The following is a 6,780-nucleotide window of genomic DNA, read 5'->3' on the forward strand; positions in this document are numbered from 1 at the left end:
CCTAGTGCTGCCGTTCGGGCTGTCGCTCGCTCCCCGCACCTTTACGAAATGTGCCGAGGCAGCGCTAGCGCCCCTCAGGAAGAGGGGCATCCGCATCTTGGCCTACCTGGACGACTGGGCTCTCGTGGCTTGCTCCAGAGAACAGGCGGAGACGCAGCTGTCGCGGGTTCTGTCACACATTCAGACACTGGGGTTCTCTGTGAACTTTCAGAAGAGCTCGCTAATCCCAGGTCAACAGATCGCTTTTCTCGGTCTGGAAATATGCTCTCTTTCCAGCCGCGCACGGTTGTCAGAGCACAGAGTGGCCGCGTTTCATCGCTGCCTCGCTCAATTTCAGCTGGGACGCAGACTGCGTTTCCAGACGATATTGCGCTTGTTGGGCATGATGGCATCTATGATCGCCGTAGTGCCGCTTGGGCTGTTGAAAATGAGAGCGTTTCAACGCTGGACTCTCTCTCACCGTTTGTGTGCTTCGCGTCACCTCCGGAGGAGGCTGCCGGTAACTGCGTCTTGCATGCTAGCTCTCCGCCCTTGGAGGGAGCCCGGGCTACTGCACCAGGGCTCTCGGATTGGGAGGGTGTTGTTTCGCAAGGTGGTGTCCACAGATGCTTCCCTAAGTGGGTGGGGAGCGCTGTGCGAGGGTGCGTCAGTGAGAGGGATCTGGTCCGCGGCTCAGCGCCAGCTGCACATCAACCACTTAGAGCTGTTAGCAGTGTTCTTAGCTCTAAAGCGTTTCCGTCCAGTCCTGCAGGGCCAGCATGTCTTAGTCAGGACGGACAATTCAACAGTGGTGTCTTATATAAACAGGCAGGGAGGAACACGCTCTCTTCCCCTGTTGCAGCTGTCTCGCTCTCTGCTGTTATGGTGCAGTGTTCATTTTCTGACTCTAAGAGCCACCCATGTCCCGGGCCACCTGAACCTGGGGCCGGACCTTCTCTCCAGGGGGGGTCCTCTGGTGAGAGAATGGAGGTTACACCCTTCAATAGTGGCTCAGATTTGGGATCTATTTGGCGAGGCGCAAATAGATCTTTTTGCTTCCAGGGTGAATGCTCACTGCCCCCTGTACTTCTCCATAATCGACCACGATGCACCCTTGGGCTTGGACGCGCTAGCGCACCAATGGCCAGACGTGCTCCTGTATGCATTTCCCCCAGTGGAAATGATATCTCCAATTCTGGAGAGGGTGCGTCGGCATTCCCTCTCTCTGATCCTGGTGGCCCCTTGGTGGCCCGCGAAGTCGTGGTATGCAGAAATAATCAGCCTGCTTGCAGCAAGTCCTTGGCAGCTTCCTCTCCGCAGGGATCTCCTCTCTCAGGCGGGGGGGGAAGTGTTTCATCCGCGCCCGGATCTGTGGCACCTTCATGCTTACCTGCTGAGAGGTTAAACTTGGTTGCTAAGGGTCTGCCACCTAGTGTGGTAGCGACGATTCAGAGCGCCAGGGCCTCGTCTACTAGAGGCTTGTACGCTTACAAATGGCGAGCCTTCGAGCGATGGTGCCAGGACCGCCACACTCTCCCATTTCAGTGCTCTATTGTGGATGTTTTGACATTCCTGCAGGAGCTGTTGGATAAAGGCCTTTCGTTTTCGACGATCAAGGTTTATTTAGCGGCTATATCTGCTTGTCATATCGGTTTTGACGGGGTGACACCAGGTGCGCATCCCCTCGCCGTGCGTTTTCTGAAAGGGGTTCGCCGGCTGAGGCCCGTGCTTAAGTCCAGTGTCCCGGCTTGGGACTTGTCTTTGGTGCTGGAGGCCCTTTGTGGCCCTCCGTTTGAACCCGTTGAGTCGGTAGATATGAAACTTCTTTCGTATAAGACCGCATTACTTCTCGCTCTGGCCTCGGCGAAGCGAGTGGGGGACCTTCATGCGCTGTCTGTGCATCCTGCCTGCACACAGTTTTCTCCTGATGGCCGCAAGGTCGTATTGCGTCCGAATGCCGCCTATCTTCCCAAGGTCATGCCTGCATCTTATAGTTCAATGGAGTTTGAGTTGCTGAGCTTTTGCTCCCCTCCTTTTGAATCTGAGGAGCAGAGGAGGGTGCATTCTCTTTGTCCGGTGCGTGCGCTACGCACCTACATTGAGCGCACTCGGGATGTGCGTTTGTGTGACCAGTTGTTTGTCTGCTTCGCTAATCCGAATAGAGGTAGAGCTCTGTCCAGACAGAGGCTGTCCCACTGGATTGTAGAAGCTATCTCGCTGGCATACAGCACCGGAGGTTTTGCGTTGCCCCACGGGGTGGGAGCTCATTCCACCAGGGGGATGGCGACCTCATGGGCTCTTTTTAGAGGGGTGCCTGTGGCTGATATTTGTGCAGCGGCTAATTGGGCGTCGCCGCACACTTTTGTGCGGTTTTATCGGTTGGACGTTACAGCCCCTTCGGTGGCTCATGCTGTCCTTTCTGCTGGGTCTACCACTCACTAAGGATGTGGTGGTCCCGTTCCGGTTCGGTGGCTGCTCTGCGGGGCGTGTATATAGGTCCCATACTTATGTGTTGTACCGAGTGAATCGACTGAAAGGGAACGATTAGTTATGTCTATAACTTCTGTTCCCTGAAGGAGAGGAACGAGGTACAACACAGGGTGGCCCCACTGAGCAGTTGGCTCGGTGAAGAGCGGCTATCGAACTGAGGGATGACGGTGATGGCAGCGGCTATATGTGCGGGCGGGGCCTTGCGCGTGTCATCACACGTCATCTGCCGTAAAGGCGTGAATAAAGGTTTCTTCAGCCAGGACACGCGAGGGCGTGATATCCCATACTTATGTGTTGTACCTCGTTCCTCTCCTTCAGGGAACAGAAGTTATAGACATAACTAATCGTTTTTTTTAATCCACCCCTTACCACAACCTGTGATCAGAATTTGTGTTAACCAATCACAGTCAACCTCATATTTGTGTTGTCTCAATCAAGCTATGTGCGACAAACTACATACAGATGAATGCATGCGAAATCTCTGCGCCAACAAAAAACACCGTAAGTACCCTAGTTAATCTCAATTATTGTTCGACTTTGCTAACTAAAAGCGAAGCGATGATTCAAAAACATTGCTTTGTCCTTTTAAGCACATGTTATATGTTAGCTTTGTATTGTAGTAGGCGGAAAAAAAAGTCATGCTGAGAACCTTCACAGACAAGTCATGCTAACCTTTGTCCGTTAGGAATGTTGCCAACATGCCATTTTAGGTGAGGCATGTTAATAAGGTCTTTAATATGGTACTCCGTTTAGCCACTTTATATTATTTAAAATACGGTTTTATATCACTTGTTACATTAGCCGGATTAGGCTACACGGTACTGCACTGCCATCCCAGATAGCAAGACGACATTGAATTGATGTTGATTTTTTCTATAAAGTACCGGAGAAAGTAGATTGAATGTTCTTTTGTTATCACTGATTTATGGTCTAGTTACAGTTCACTAGCTATGTCGACGTGCAATTTAGGTATATCTGACCGGTAAATTAAAGCAGCGATCACCTGGACTGTTCCGTATCACCCCTCTCACAGTGGTACATCCCTCCAGGTAACCATTCACAAGTCTTGTACAGTAGAGCGGGAATTAATCTCAGCGGAATTGAGAGGAGAAAGTGGATGCAAGCTGCCGTTAAACTTGACTGAAGAAGAAGAAGAGAGGAGAAAGTAAAGAAATGAATAAAGAACAGTCAGTATATGCAGAAAATAAATAATAAAGTTAAAAGACAGCATGGTCTTCATGAACCCAGGGTACAATACAAAAATGTCGTTTTATTTAAGTGAGCAAAACAATGTAGACCATGTTCATTTTGGTAATTAGTTGGGAAAAAAAAAAACTAATGACAGCATTTAAAATAAACAAAGATGAATAACATGGATGGGAACATTTGACAATGGAATTGGAACATTATCAAAAATGATTTTTCAGATATGCTGAGTAGAAGATGCGGAGATTCAAATTTTTAACTTGGGTGTGTGTTTGAAATATGAAAATATTGGTTGACATCGTTGACATACTGCTATTAAAGATAGGAATATGTATGAAACGTAGATTCAAAAGCTCTATTAACAGAACTATAACCTGTTAGAATGTGACATTTATTTCAGATGCATTCTGTAACTGTTCACAGTCCCAATACTTAGTGATGACAGAGTGTTTCCAAAAGTGCTCAGTCACAATTTTCAGAAGACTAACATGAAATTTTTTGATTTATTTAAATATATAAACCTGTTGAAAGCAATCATTTAAATTTTTGTCTTTGTAGAATCACAGTACAAAGTATGGCCTGGAGGATTTTCATCTCAAGGTGCAAGAACATTCATAATGACTGTACACGGCGGCTGCTGATGGACGATGTTGGGCCAGATGTGCTACAGTTAGCGTTAAGGAGGTATGATGAAAGCATGATGGAAAACATTTAACATTTTAACTTGCATAAAATGTTTAAGGGGAATATGGCCTGAAAATATAACATGAATTAAGAAGTAATTTTTTGATGTCTTTGAGGTTGGAGACAATGCAGAGAAGCCTTCGGTGGGCAAGAGGAAGACTGATCAGTGTAACTGCAGCAGATCAACTTCTGCGTGACTTGGCTGAATTGATTCAGGAGGTCGAACTGTCTACTCAGCATGGCCAACAAGGTAAGCACATATTGTGTCGATTCCTTGACTGATCAAAAGTGTGAAATAAATTATGACTCTGTCTTAACCTATTTTCCAAATACACCAAACGCTTATATATTTTCAGGCTCTTTTGGATACCAGGCACCAGTGGTTTTCAACAGAGGTGGAGGCAGATCCCTTTACCTTATCACTCGGGAACAGCTTTCATTCCTGAAGTCATGTGGATTCACTGCACCTCAGATGGCTGATATTTTGAATGTTTCACTTCGTACAATTCGAAGACGTCTGCGGTCAGTGACTTTTGAAACCAGTGTGACTTTCAGTTCTTTTGTGACACACACCCACTGTTTATTCAAATTAAATGGTATTGTGAAATTGTAAAAATTAGTATATTTGAATGTGCACTAACTAGTCAAGTAATGATGTGTGTTGTTATGGCAGTGATAAAATACTCGTGTTCTTTTTGTCTGATTTCAGACAGTATCATTTCACCCGTGCATCAATGTATGCGGAACTGACTGACAGTGCGCTGGATGAACATGTGCAGGACATTGTCGCTGGCAATGAACAAATTGGTCCTGAGGCTGTCAGAGCCTCCCTGCGAGTACGTGGACTACGTGTACAGCGAAGGAGGGTTCGAGCAAGCATGCTACGGATAAATCCTGGAGCAGCTGCCATAAGAGCAGTTTTGCGGAGACCAGAACGAAGAACATATCAGGTTGCAGGTCCAAACTCATTGTGGCACATTGATGGAAATCACAAGCTGATAAGGTAACCAAGCACACTGATTTGTTGAACACCTATTTTGACCAAAGTGAAATTCAGCATTACATCAAATATAACTGTTGAACAGTAAGACACATCCAATAGAGCCAGGCCCTGGGATGGGCAGTCCTCTAACACAACTGGTTATGTTTAAAGGGGAAAATGAGAGAACACAGACATCGCAAGCAACGTACAGACAAACTTGACATGCAATAGTGCCATGTAAATCAATTAAGAGTGTGTGTTTCCATTGTTTCAATAACAAAGCAGAAATAAGATTTTTCTTCTTATGGACCACGGTTTTAGGTGGAGGATAGTCATTCATGGGGCTATTGATGGATACAGTCGTCTTGTGGTCTTCCTTCATGCCTCAAACAAGCAGTACTGTTTTATCAAGTTTCATCAGAGCCGTGGTATCCTATGGTGTACCCTCGAGGGTCCGGACAGACAGAGGAGGGGAAAACAATGCTGTCTGCCTGATGATGAACATTTTCAGAGGCTTTGATCGTGGAAGTGCCCTAAGAGGAAGGAGTACCCATAATCAGAGAATTGAGAGGCTCTGGGGTGATCTGTGGCGAGGAATGACCAATGTGTACTGTGATTTATTTCACCACCTGGAGGAGGAAGGCATCATTGACATTGACAATGAAATGCACCTTTGGGCTCTCCATTACATCTATCTCCCAAGGATCAACAGAGATTTGAAAGACTTCACTCAACAGTGGAACAATCATGGCTTGCGGACAGAGAGACACTTGAGCCCATTACAGATTTTTGTCCGAGGCAGCCTCCAGCAACAGGGCCGATTCTCAACTGCCATGCAGGACATCTTTCAGACCAGAGCAGCTGCTGCTGATGGGACTATTGGTGGGACAGCTGATGGTGGTGTGACAGCCACTGAGAGTGAGACGACTGCTGCTCAGGGCTCAGGTGCAGATTCTGGTGGTGGTGCTGCTGCTCATGGTACAGATGAGCTGGGATTGCTGGTCGACTGGCCTGAGAGGATTACTGTGCCAGACATTGAATTTACTCTGGACGGAATGGTGATGGAGCAAGTGGTAGAACTGTTTAATCCACTAAGTGGCACCAGAGGGAGTCATGGTATTGAGCTCATCACTGGCTTAATATACTTTCTGGACTCCACATATCACTGAGACAGTTCAATTAATGACTGAAACATAATAGCAGCAAGTGGAAAGACTTCAAAATAACTAGGTGACTGGATACATACAATGTGAAAAGTTATGATACGTGTTTACTATGTACCATTGAGTAGTGGTGTAAATGCTGTTAAAATGTTCTGTGTGGATTTCATGATGTAGATGACTGATTTATAATAAGTTACATAATATCATGAATATATATAGTTTGTGTTGAAATGTCTTTATTTGAAATGTACATGTGTAAAGTGTAAGAGCTAGTGT

General features: G+C 46.4%; 1 pseudogene; it reads left to right on the plus strand.

Annotated features, from left to right (window-relative positions):
- The first annotated feature begins 4,898 nt into the window (after positions 1-4,898).
- On the plus strand, positions 4,899-6,510 carry LOC146668290 (uncharacterized; annotated as a pseudogene).
- The last annotated feature ends 270 nt before the right edge of the window (positions 6,511-6,780 follow it).

This window comes from Rhamphochromis longiceps, linkage group LG6 (assembly GCF_057381845.1).
Source record: "Rhamphochromis longiceps isolate RC_006_pf linkage group LG6, R_longiceps_female_GT1.1, whole genome shotgun sequence".
Lineage (NCBI taxonomy): Eukaryota > Metazoa > Chordata > Actinopteri > Cichliformes > Cichlidae > Rhamphochromis > Rhamphochromis longiceps.